Below are 12,918 nucleotides of genomic sequence, written 5' to 3'. Positions count from 1 at the left end.
GTACAGCAGAGCGGCACCCACTTGTCCACCTTCTTATATATGAAGTGTAGTTACGGCAAGCCGTCATAATCGAAGATAAAAAATACCATTGTGTGGCGGGCAGTTACTGTTATAGTAGTCATGTAGGCGGGCGAAGGCACTCACGCACGTTCTATGGAAACCGTACGAACTTCACAATAGTTACTATCACCCTATCTACTATTAGCTATCATGCATGCAACTATCGCGTTTTTCTAATCCCTCATATTTCCCGGTTGGGTTTTAATCTGTCACTGAAACTATATTATGACTTATTATAAGGGTTCGCTTAATTTAATTCTTGTTAGGTACCATACCATTAAACTATCAACAAACATGGGAGACTGTCTCTCAATATTTACTTGTTGTTGTTGAATCTATTATTTAACATTTCAACATTATTTTAGATATTTGTGAGGTTCTGGCTGGTGAAGACAATGTACTGAAATTTTTGGAAGGCGATGATAAAAGTTCTCGCGAAGACATTCTATGCACTGGGCAGCCTGTAATACATTATATATTTTACTATATTTTATTGTATTTGTCAACCACAAGTAATTTCTTCTCTAATTTCAAAGAAAACAACAATATTACAACATTAAAAATAATAATACTGTTTTTGTAAGACGGCGCTTAATATATGCAACTTCTATACAACGTATGACTTATAACTACCACGTCACATTGTCACACACACTAAGTTATAAATAAAGAGGAGGGGTCTACCATATTTTTCATAAATTATTTTATGCCACTCTACTCAGATCATCGAAACTTTAAATGCTTATAAGTTATAACTAATTAACTTATTAAAGTAATTAATTGTTTGAAGTTAAATTTGTATGTATTAAAATATTTAATTATGTTAGAAAAATAAAAAACTTAAAAAATGACGATAAAAATTGTAAAAATATTTTTAAAAAAAAGTTAAAACCAAAATAATGAGTAACTTATTGCATCATATACCTATAGGTATACCAAATGAATTGTTTCAAATAATAATTTGTACAATTATACCAACTTATATACGTTATTTTCATCGCTATTATAGAGCCCAGAAATAGTGGAAAAAACGTTTACAGTATAATTAGTAGATAATTATTTAAAATTATATTTGATATTTCTCATTATTTTTTTTTTTTTTATGAAACAAAATATATTTTTAATTAATTTATATTGGGAAAAAAATTAACTCTTGTAAAGTATTCAAATACTTTTGAACTTTATTTTACTTGAATACTATTTTAAATACTTTATTACAATATTATTCAAATACATACTCAGAATAACTTTTTTTGAACTCGAAAAGTAGATAATATTTGTGAGAAAATAATTTTTTTTATTAAAAATCGGGCACATAGGTTATGAACAATACCTAGTTTATGCGGTAGCAAAATGGGCAGCTGCCTTGGGCGTCACTGGCAAATTTCGAATGAACCAAATCGATTTAATTATTATACTATCTAGTATGTATAAATTTAAGTTTATTGTTTAACAAATACAACAACAAAAATTTAGGTAAGTGGATGTCGCTTTGCTGTACAGTAGGTTACAAGTGCGTCAATTTATAATTGATTGTATTTAGCTTGAATTCAATGATATAATATCATTGTATAAGAAAAACGATTCTGAGCGGAGACGGTTTGTCGGTGGATATTTTTTATATTGTTATTATTTATTATAACATGTAAGTTGAATTAATATTAAAATATTTTTTTTTTGATTCGTTTCTATGATGATACTAAGATTTCAAATATCCTAGAGATGCGCATTAAATCGACGATTTACAATTCTAATTTAAAGTAAATCTTTAAAAAATTGAGAAGTTGTAGAACATATGGTTAATTTATTCTGTTAAAAATGATTTTGTGTATTCTTTTTGTTGTAAAATATTTAGTTGCGAAAATTATGTATTAACTAAATTTGGCTGTAATTTTAAGTTTTGCACGACAAATGTAATTTTTTAAAAAATGTGGGTAAGTGGATGTCACTCTGCTGTACAGCAGGTTACAAGTGGGTCACTGTATAATTGGCAATTGCTGGTTTTAATTCAATATTAAATATATATCATTGTATACGAAAAACGATTCTGAGCTTTGACGATTTGTTAGTATTGATATTTTATATTATATTTATATTGTTATTACTTATTATCAATACGGTATAGCCGGTAAGTTGAATTAATATTATAAAAATACAACAAAATAACTTAAATAGTTATTCTTGATTTTTTAATATGTGATTTCGTCCAAATTTGAACTCAAAACAACTATAAAAATAAATGGTATTTATGTATTTTTTAAATTTTTTGGTAACAGAATTAATAACTTCTATGGAACTTTGTTTTACATTTTTAATCCTTAACTATAAAAGTTGAATATTTTGTAAATTTTCAACTACTAGATAATTTGTGAATTCTCAATTTGATAAATTTCGTCAATATTCGAATTATAAATGATTATAAAAAAAAAATTGTGGCAATGTAGTTTTAATATTTTTCAACTGCCATTATAGCAATATATCAGGAGCCTTGTATTAAATGTTGACGCTTTTTGGGCCAACAAATAAAATTGTATTGATATTCATAGAAAAAAAAACTAAAAATTGAAATTTTAAATTGTCCGTAAACAGCTCAAAACAAGTCAAAATATTTTGAACATTTCATCAAGTATAGGAATTGATAAAATAAACGTATGATATAAATTTCAAGAGTCTACGGTTACTCGTTTTTGAATTACAACAATATAATAAAATCGCTACATGAGAAATCGAATGAATATCCAATGTTGTAAAAATATGAACTTCAAACGCTCATAAAAATTTAATGTGACTTTCTTGTAGACATTTTTGATAAACCTTATGAGGAATCTTGTATTATATTTTCAATTCTTAGATTTGAAAAGAAAAATTTTTATGAATTCTCAACTCAAAATAATTTGCTAATTTTCATGATTTTTCTGTATTTTGTCAAGATTTGAACTTTAAATGCTTATAAATAAAAACTGTGACTAAGGGTTTTTAATATTTTTCAAATATCATGGTAACAATATATTAAGAGCTTTATATTAAATTTTCAAGCTTTTTTACCCAACAAATATAATTTTATTGACATTCATAGAAAAAAAAAACTAATACAATTGGAAACTAAAAATGTCCCTAAACAGTATCTACGGTCATTTGACTTAAAGTTACACTAAAAACCAAAATCGATATGTTTGTTAAAAATCGATTTTACGTAAAAATTACAGTTTTTCTTTAATTTTTATGCTGTTTTTCCAGCGCTTTTGAAATTATATTTTAGATTTTTACCTCCGCAATGCACCAAAAATATTCACATTCCCATCGAAAATCAACAAGATACTGAAGTTGAAAATCGAACCATTATTTCGACTACTTATCATGTACACACACACACACAAATTAAAATTAAAAAAAACACACATCATTGTAAAACCAATACATTCACCGATCCGCTTAGAATCTAAAATATATCAAAAGATAATATTATGAACAATTGTATGGATTTTCAATTGCTGCTTTCAGAAAAAGAAGATGTTAGTTAATCAGATATTCCTGCAGTAGAAATGACGGATGAGTTAGTAGCAATATCCTATTTATTAAAACCTGATCATACCATATTGAAAGTGTTACAGTTTATTGTAAATAATAACAATTTTGTACCAAACGTAGCTGTAGCACTCTGAATGGTTTTAACAATGCCTGTATCGGTCGCATCAGGTGAACAAAGCTTTTCAAAATTAAAAATAATAAACAGCTATTTGAGGTCTTCTATCAACCAAGATAGGTTAAGTGATCTTGCTACAATTTCTATTGAAAAAGAAGAGATGAAAAGTCTTGAATTAAAAAATTTACTGTCTGGGTTTGCACGAGAAAAGGCTTGCAAAATAAATTTAATTTAATATATTTTTCAATGTATAATTAAATACTTATTGTTAATGTATGATGACGATAATATATGATATGATGATATTATATATAATGACTTGTACTATGTTTATATTTTATATAACCCCCTCCTCACCAAAAAATTAACTTTTGAATAGGGAAGCGTAAATTAAAATTGCCTAGGCCCTGCCTAGTTATTCTCTTTGAATGAAACATGATTGACCTACGTGAATTTACAACCATTCCAAAACTGACAAATATTAGTGGAGTAAAAAAAATGAATTCTAATAGTACTCGAATACTCGAAAAAGTTATTCGAATATATATTCAGAATATATTTTTTAAATGTATACGTATAATATGTGTATTTAATACGTATTCGGAATACTTTATTACTCATTTATTAGAATACGTATTCCGAATACAAGACTTAAGTATTCTTCACAAAGTTGTTCATAAGTTACAGCATAATTATGCTGCAAAATAACGTGGAAAAAATTTAACTTGTTAATAGTGGCATATACAGGCATTTTCAGGTGGGGGGATATTATTATATTCATTATTTCAAAGATAAATAGCAGCGTAGTTCCACCCGCACTAATATAATAAAATATAATATATATAAGTCATATATATATATAAATATAAACATCTATGGTCATGGAGGAATTCCCTCCCAGTGAATAAATCGTAAAAAAAGAGGTCCAGTAAAGAGTCCAGACAAAAAAGGTCCCACGACCCACAGTCAATCAATTAAAAAAGTCTAAATAATAAATACAATAGTACTTCTATAATTATTATTATAATGCAATTAACAATATAATATGTAATCACACTTCTGTCTTATGTTACGCTTCTGACCAAAATTAGAATCCAAAGATATGGGTTATGATAATTATTATGGTGGATAACAAATATTCTATAAGTACAAGCATTTTATACATTACACACTAAAATACAAAATACAACACTGTAGAAGTGTACAAGAATAAGACGTATTTCCGTAATTTTTCACAAAACTTTTTGTCCTAGCGTGGGACTTTTTTTCCAATTACCCCGTGAACACGCCCATACTCAGCTTAATTGCGAAACACTAAGATCGTTGTATCAGGGACTAAAATTGTGTGTGGTACGACACACTTTGTGTAGAACGAAATGCTAAGTGTGGAATACCAAATTAAAAAGTGTGTATGGCTTGTAATAACTACCTAGTAACTTTTTTTAAAGTTTTTTCTTCATAAAGTTTTTGAAAAATTATTATTGGGAAATATGTATACAATCTATGTTATCAATATTTTGATTATTTATTTATTTTCTTATATTATCTATCTGAATATTGCTATTTTTAGAATTGTTATTACATTATAAAACTATTGATTAAGTATACAGTATAGTATTATGTAAATTATGTAATATTATGTAGTGTATAAATCTATAATAAAACTAATAACTATTAGTTAACTACGATCTTATTTTAATTAATATTAAATCAATTTACGTTTATACTTTATTAATTAGTGGTTCTGAAAAATTAAGTATTGAAATATTAATAATTCATAAGTGGCAATTAAAAAAAAGAAAAGACAATTGACTCAGCTACATCTACTGTTACAGCTCATAACAACCATACCAATAATGATATAAAAATATAAGTAAATTATAACTAGTAGTATAATACTACTAAAATACTAGTAAAAATGATCTTAGAAAAATACCATTATGAAAAAACTGTGCAAATTATTTGTTTAAAATACTCAAAATAATAATTATCAAATAAACATATAGATAAACTATCATTCATTATATATTATTATATTACAGTAGGACCTCCGTAAAATGAACTGCAAATTGATGCATCCGAATGGCTATACGCGTTTTATCGCTCTTACCCGTAATCATGTATGTAATATGAATGTTTATAATAATATAATATTATAATATACGTTTTTTTCATAATATGTATGAACAAATTAAATATATTTATCAATATTCAAGGTGTAACAGAAAGACCAGACAAATGAAATAACTTTTATTCCATTAAATATTTAAACTTTGATTCTTGTATAAGTATTAATAGTATAACAGTTTTATTTATTTTTTAATGCTTAACATTTAAATTGTATTAAATATACTTGTACTTAGTATATTTTATAATCTAAATAATATAGTAAAAGTTTATTACTTTTCAAATTAATGAATTACTTCAATCAAATTTTACATTTAAAAAAATCATAAAAAATAAACCATTCTACTTAGATTAATGTTTTTAAAACAATCAATTTTTCTAAAAATCAGATTTACAAATCAACCAATTTTAATTTTTCAAAAAAAAATTTAATTGGATTTATTATATTATACATGTAATGCAAGTTAACTAATTATATATAATTTTTTTAAATATTGATTAGAACAAAAATTATTTCATTAGTCAGGTATTTTTGTTACACCCATAGCACCTATTTAGAAACATTTTTCTGGGTGGTGGGGGGCAAAATTGTATCAGCAGAACAAACTCTGATAATTATTATTTTAAAGTTAGTTAAACATGATTAAAAGACTGGGGGGAGGGCTAGGCCCCCTTTATTGCATCAATGGTTACACTCAGTATATTATTATGTACATAAATACTACTAAAATTTTCAAATCTTCAAATTTTATGTTTCCAAACTTGGCGTGTTTCCCAATTAGTTTGAATAATTAAGGTCTTACTGTATTATATTACTATTATATTATACTATCATTAATGTATACATATTTAATACATAATGAAAAATCAAATTGTATCGCATAATAGAAAAATGATTAGGAATACCTATATCAGTAACTTAATGTTATTTTAACTTAACACAATCATAGTAATAATGTTTTGTGTTCTTAAATTGTAGATGTTATTATTGATTTAATACTGTTTGGTAATTCATCGAATAATTGTATTCTTTTCAAAATTGAAAGCTACTTATTTATTTGTAATTTTGTTGCTTTTATTACAAATTTAATTGTAAACATTTTGAAAATTCTATATTAAATAAAATCATGTTTTGTTAACTTAGGCTGTTTTGGGCACACACCAATACAATTAAAAATAAACTGTCATGAAGAAGTATACAGAGTACCGCACGGCCGCACTGTCACCTGTGAACGCCCAGCCTAACTAATAAGTATAAAACCTTACTACTAGCATTTCTTACAGTGAGAAGGTATCAACAAAAATAAATTATTTATGTAATATACATTTGTAATATATTTTATCCTACATTTTTTAAGACAATATAAATATTAGGGTGGCCCTTAAAAATAGATGTTTAAATTATTTTGACGGCACCATCCCATATTTTGTTGATGCCCAAAGAAATAATACATGCAAAATTTTAAATCAACCATTAAATTTTAAGCCGTGCCCGCAGGCATTTGAAGTTGAGTAGTTTTGTCATTTTTTACAAAAAAGCCTATATATTGTGCTATAACTTTTTTTTTCAACCAAAAAATATTAAACAATAAATATTGTGTCGGAAATTATATGAGGATCTTAAAAATGTCATTTTATACATTATTACATTGTTTATTACTGATAATTACAATTTCAAGTAAAAAATATGAAAAAGCTCATAAAATCCGACTAAATGGTATTTTTTCGTTTTTTTATTTATACCAGTCGAACGGTTCAAAATACAATAAAATTACGTATATACAAAATATTTAAAATTAAACTTTCTAAAAAAATATGTTTTAAATAATTTGAGTTTAATAATACGTTACAGACTTGTAGCTAAAAACATATATATATATATATTATGAATAAAATAGAAATATACAAATATAATATATATTATTAGGTACATATTTTTATATTTTATATAGAGTAATTATTTTTTAGTCAATTTTTTCCTATTACTAAATTTAAAATAAGTAATTAATATAATAAATAGTTTAATTTTTTAAAGTAATTGCATTAATATAGATTTCTTGCAATCTGGAAACTTTTTCCTGTAGTCACTTACAATTTGTAAACTGTTTTTGCTCTTTGTTGGTTGTCAATAACGTATTGTAATCCTCCATCAACTTAATACCCCGCTTTGCTGTACCATTAACTACTCGTAACTTGGTTACAATATTTAATGCATTTTTATAACTATGAATGTTATCTCAAGTCGATGGATCATTTTCAAGAAAACTTTCATCCAAATTAAATAGTTTGAAAAAATCTCGGGTCTCACTGTTAATGAAAATATCTATTTCATTTTTTATAAACTCATCCATATCACTGTTGTTCAGTCTTAAACTGAACTTCTCTTTCGGCAGCGTTGAATTGATGTCCTGTTAATAATAAATTCGTTCACATTTTCTCCTAAGACTTCAACTATAGCTATAAAAATATGAACTGCTGCTCTATCACTGACTTTATGGTTATCCATCACGCAAACAAATTTTGGAGTAATTACAGTACGTTTACCTCTAGGATTTTTTGATGAAGGAAGTTCAGTAGGTTTCAGAAGTCCAGCATGTGTTCCAGAAAACTCTACATCACTTTCAGAGCTGTCTGTTTTTTCTGTGTCTATTTCACTCAATGGTAATTCACCAAAATTGTCTATTGCTAAAAAGAAAATGCTATTGTGCAGCAAGCTGGCTAATGGATTTTTAATTTGATAATCGAATATACCTATTTATATCATTATCTACATTATTGTTTTGTATATTCTGGAGATTGAAGGAAAAGATTTCCCAATAGATATAAATATATATATAAATTATTATATATTTTTTAAGTATATTTAAGTGTATTTTTTAAGAAAAATTGTATAAATGTTTTAATTATATATTTATTTAGATGTGTTTACTGTATATTTAGCTACAAGTCTGTAATGTATTATCAAACTCAAATTATTTAAAACATATTTTTTTTAGGAAATTTAATTTAAAATAATTTTGGATTTATGTAATTTTATTGTATTTTGAACCGTTTGACTGGTATAAATAAAAAAACAAATAAATACCATTTATTTATTTTGTGTCGGATTTTATGAGCTTTTTCATATTTTTATACTTAAAATTGTAACTATCTCAGTAAAATTACATTTTTGAGATCCTTATATAATATCCGACACAATATTTATTGTTTAATATTTTTTGTTTGACAAAAAAAAAGTTATAGCACAATATATAGAATTTTCTGTAAAAAATGATAAAACTACTCAACTTCAAGTGCCTGGGGGCACGGCTTAAAATTGAATGATTGATTTAAAATTTTGCAGATATTATTATTTTGGGTATTAACAAAAAATGGGTGGGTGCCATAAACTGTACGATTAAGAAAAAAATGTACAAGAGTAAGCTAAGGGCCACCCTAATAAATATATGTATGTATTATGAAAAAAGTAAACATATTATCATTGGCCTGGGTCTGAAAATTTTTACTGAGTATCATTTTGCACCCACCTATCTCATCAGATTTCAAATATCTTGTTCTAATAAAATACGCATACAATTTTAAATAATTAAAACCTTAACGTCTACCTATAAATCTAAATCTTAAGTTTAGACTGAAGTAATTGAGACAAGTTATCTTAGCATAGCTATAAATTATTTTATTCCAGTCCCTACTCCTCCAGCCACTGATGAAATAATTTTTATATTAAATTATTGTTATGTTATTATAATTATTTTTAAATTTATTAACAAAATGTAGATACTTTTATAATTATTATTAATGTATGACTCGATGTATGATTATATAAACTTTGTAATTTTACATTAAACAAATATTATTGATTCTTAAAATGTGTTAATAGTATCTAGGTACTAAGTGTCTCTTAGATGTAAGTTTTAGCCGCTATGTAAACATCATCGATGCCTCATTCAGCCAATTGTAGATCCAAAAAAGTTTTTCAAATAGACCAATTCTAAAATCTACATCATATACTTAGGTTTAAATACACATCAAAGATCTATAAGGATGATGTAGGAGCTTAAAAACATTAGACGTGTCATAAATGTTTTAAAGCTCGCTGAATACCAAACAAGATATCTTAAATCTTGAAATATTTTTCACAAAAAAATATCTGAGAATTAAAAAAAAAAAAATGATTTTATATTAAGTGTGTGTTCTAAAGATTTTAGAAAACTACTCTTACCAAAATAGTTAGCGTGATAATTATTCTAAAAACAAAAACTGCAGTTTTTGTTCCTGTCAGAAATGTATACAAACATGCACCTAAACTATATTGTATTAAAATTTGATCATAGTAAAATGTATTATAATTTGAATACTTACTTGATTTTATACCTATGGAACGAATTGGGATGTATGCGGCGCAGTAGGTATTCTAAAACGATAAAGTAAAAGACAAACATAATACATAACATGTTGAACGTTTTAGTATCGAAAATTCATATTTTACCACTGTTCGTTCTATTAAAAAGTAATCTTCATGTTTCTTCAAAACTGACTTAGACTCGGATTAATTAAGAGCGGGAACCGTGCAACAATACTCGTTCGTTCGTTAACAGCTCGTTTTTTGACCAACAATTGACATGGCCGACACGCACCACAACGGGGGACAACACTGAGCAGTGTCGACGACTGGTGATATGGACCGATCAAGTTCGTTATATCGTGGCTTGTCTTAATACACAAACTGTATTTCGATTCGAATCGTCGTTTTTCGTTACACAAACACTTTTGAACCGCGCGCCGCGCTGTTGCCAACGACGCCGCAACGGTAGTAAACGCATAGATATAATAATGTGTTATCAATAGATGAAAGTGAACGCAACGAACCGTCAAACGAATATGTTAACAGTTCACCGAGTCATGGTGGCTGATTAAGAGTTGGACAAAAATATAAGTTAGCGTCCAAGATAAAAAACGCATCAAAACGAAAAATCTGGTCGACGCAATACGCTTATTATCGCTTATTAGTTAATAGTTATTAATTATTACTATTTACTACCTACTTACGTAGACTCGTACGCAACTATACAAACGATTTTTAATATTATTATATAATTATTATATCGACACATATCAATAGTTTGATACCTAATGTTAGTAATTTATCTTGAATAGGTAATATGTTTATATTATATTATTATCCATGTAATTTCTTATTTATGTATACTGTACTCCTCGGGTTGGACACACGTTTAATAATCGCATAAAAGGTAAATATGACAAACAATCCAAAATCAATAACTAGTATTCATTTTTATTTGAAATAAAATTACACAAATAATTCACATTAACCCTACAACGAAGTTAATTTTGTATTTTTTTAACACAAATTATATCTTTTAGTTAATAGTTTTAAGGCTAATGAGTAATGACTAGGGAACGGATTTTATTGTAAATACATATTTTTATTGGAATGAGGTATTTTAACTCTGATAAAAAATGTATACGATTTAGATCATTCTAATTAAAATAAACCTAAATTTATTTTACATATTTTTACATATTTGGTAAATAAGTACATATTTTAGTGATTTTTAATTTTTGACAACTTTAAACATTATCTGTTTCGTCCAAATTAACAAGATTAGTAATTTTTGACGACCACCAAATATTATTGTTATCTAAATGGCATTTACGTACTTAACAACTTGGCATACATTTCTGCAAATATTTGTTTTTCGATTCCGACAATTAAATAATTGGAAACTAAAAACCTGTCTTTGATAGAAAGCATTAGCATTGTAAAAAAATCTGCAGATAAATTAGAAAAAACTCAAGGGCACATGGGAGAAATAGTCAATACAAATTTGCCAATATCATTAAAAAAAATTCTAGATTTCAAACTATTATAATCATCAGAGATATTTCAATTGGTAAAAATCAACAAGAATCTCTGGACATTGAATTCACTCCTTCTGATATAGTTAACATGGATTACGCCCCTATCACATCTGTTGACGTAGAACGGTCTTTTAGTCAATACAAGAGTATACTCCGACAAAACCGTCGCAATTTTCCATTTGCAAACCTTCAACAATATGTTGTTTCTCATTGCTTTGTTCCGGAATAATAGTTTTATATACCTACATCGTTTGTAATACTTTTATTTATAAAATATTTTTTTTGTAATTTTCAGTACCTACCCACTAATACATTTTTTCAATATACATATTTTTAATTTTTTTTTACATATTTTAATAAAATTAATTACATATTTATGTACATATTTTGATTTTTTTATTACAATTAAGTCCGTTCCCTACTAATGACTAAATGACTCTTCGGCTATTACTATGATTATCACACCAAAATTATAATAAATAAGCAATAAACAAAATTTAAATACATAATGAGTATATTAGTATATTTAATTAGCCTTTGTATTAGAAGGGGATGCCACATCAATACATATTAATCCGTCTTACAAAAGTATAGCATACCAAATTTATATTCAGTAGAACCGATTTTATGTTGCTAGCTTTAATATTATAGTGAATTGACCTACTATTAAAATTTAAAGGTAAAAATCTAAGACACTCGTAGTTTTTGAATTATAAGAATAAAAATATAACAATTTTAAAATGCTCATTATTTGTTTCAAAAATATAATATCAATAAAACTCTACGATATGCCCTGGATAATAATCTTACCTGTAAGTTTGATAGTAGGTTTAGCTAACAGCATTAAATTGGTTCTTCTGAACCCAAGTTTAATAATATTTTGTATATTTATAAGTGAAGAGCTCAACACCGGGGGTGTGGCACCCTTGTTAGTAATATAAAGACGATCAATTGAGCTTAGGATTTACATAATAATTAAACAATTATGTACTACTATTTAACTTATTATTTATTTTCTAAATGTTCTCTAAAATGAGTAAAATCTAATATTTTGAATTCCAATAAACTGTTCATTCTAAAATAGTGTTATGAGTGTAGAAATCTATCTGTACTGGAAATTTAAGTTAATTTTAGTTAAATCTATAAGCTGAAGCAAAACTTTTCTGTACAGGACAACATAAGCGCAAATTGGGGAGGGGGGCTTG

The 12,918-nt window shown here is 26.3% G+C and overlaps 1 protein-coding gene across 1 annotated transcript in view; it reads left to right on the top strand.

Moving 5' to 3' along the window:
* Nucleotides 1-10,761: 10,761 nt before the first annotated feature.
* The window catches only part of LOC100161871 (ankyrin repeat and SOCS box protein 2), a 6,004-nt gene continuing 3,847 nt past the window's right edge, over nucleotides 10,762-12,918 (top strand). Inside the window, exon 1 of the mRNA XM_003241415.3 lies at nucleotides 10,762-11,082. The gene's annotated coding sequence lies outside the window, so the exon portion shown is untranslated. The remainder of the gene's footprint in view (nucleotides 11,083-12,918) is intronic.

This window comes from Acyrthosiphon pisum, chromosome X (genome assembly GCF_005508785.2).
Source record: "Acyrthosiphon pisum isolate AL4f chromosome X, pea_aphid_22Mar2018_4r6ur, whole genome shotgun sequence".
Taxonomy (NCBI): Eukaryota; Metazoa; Arthropoda; class Insecta; order Hemiptera; family Aphididae; genus Acyrthosiphon; species Acyrthosiphon pisum.
This window is presented reverse-complemented; position numbering and strand designations above follow the sequence as displayed.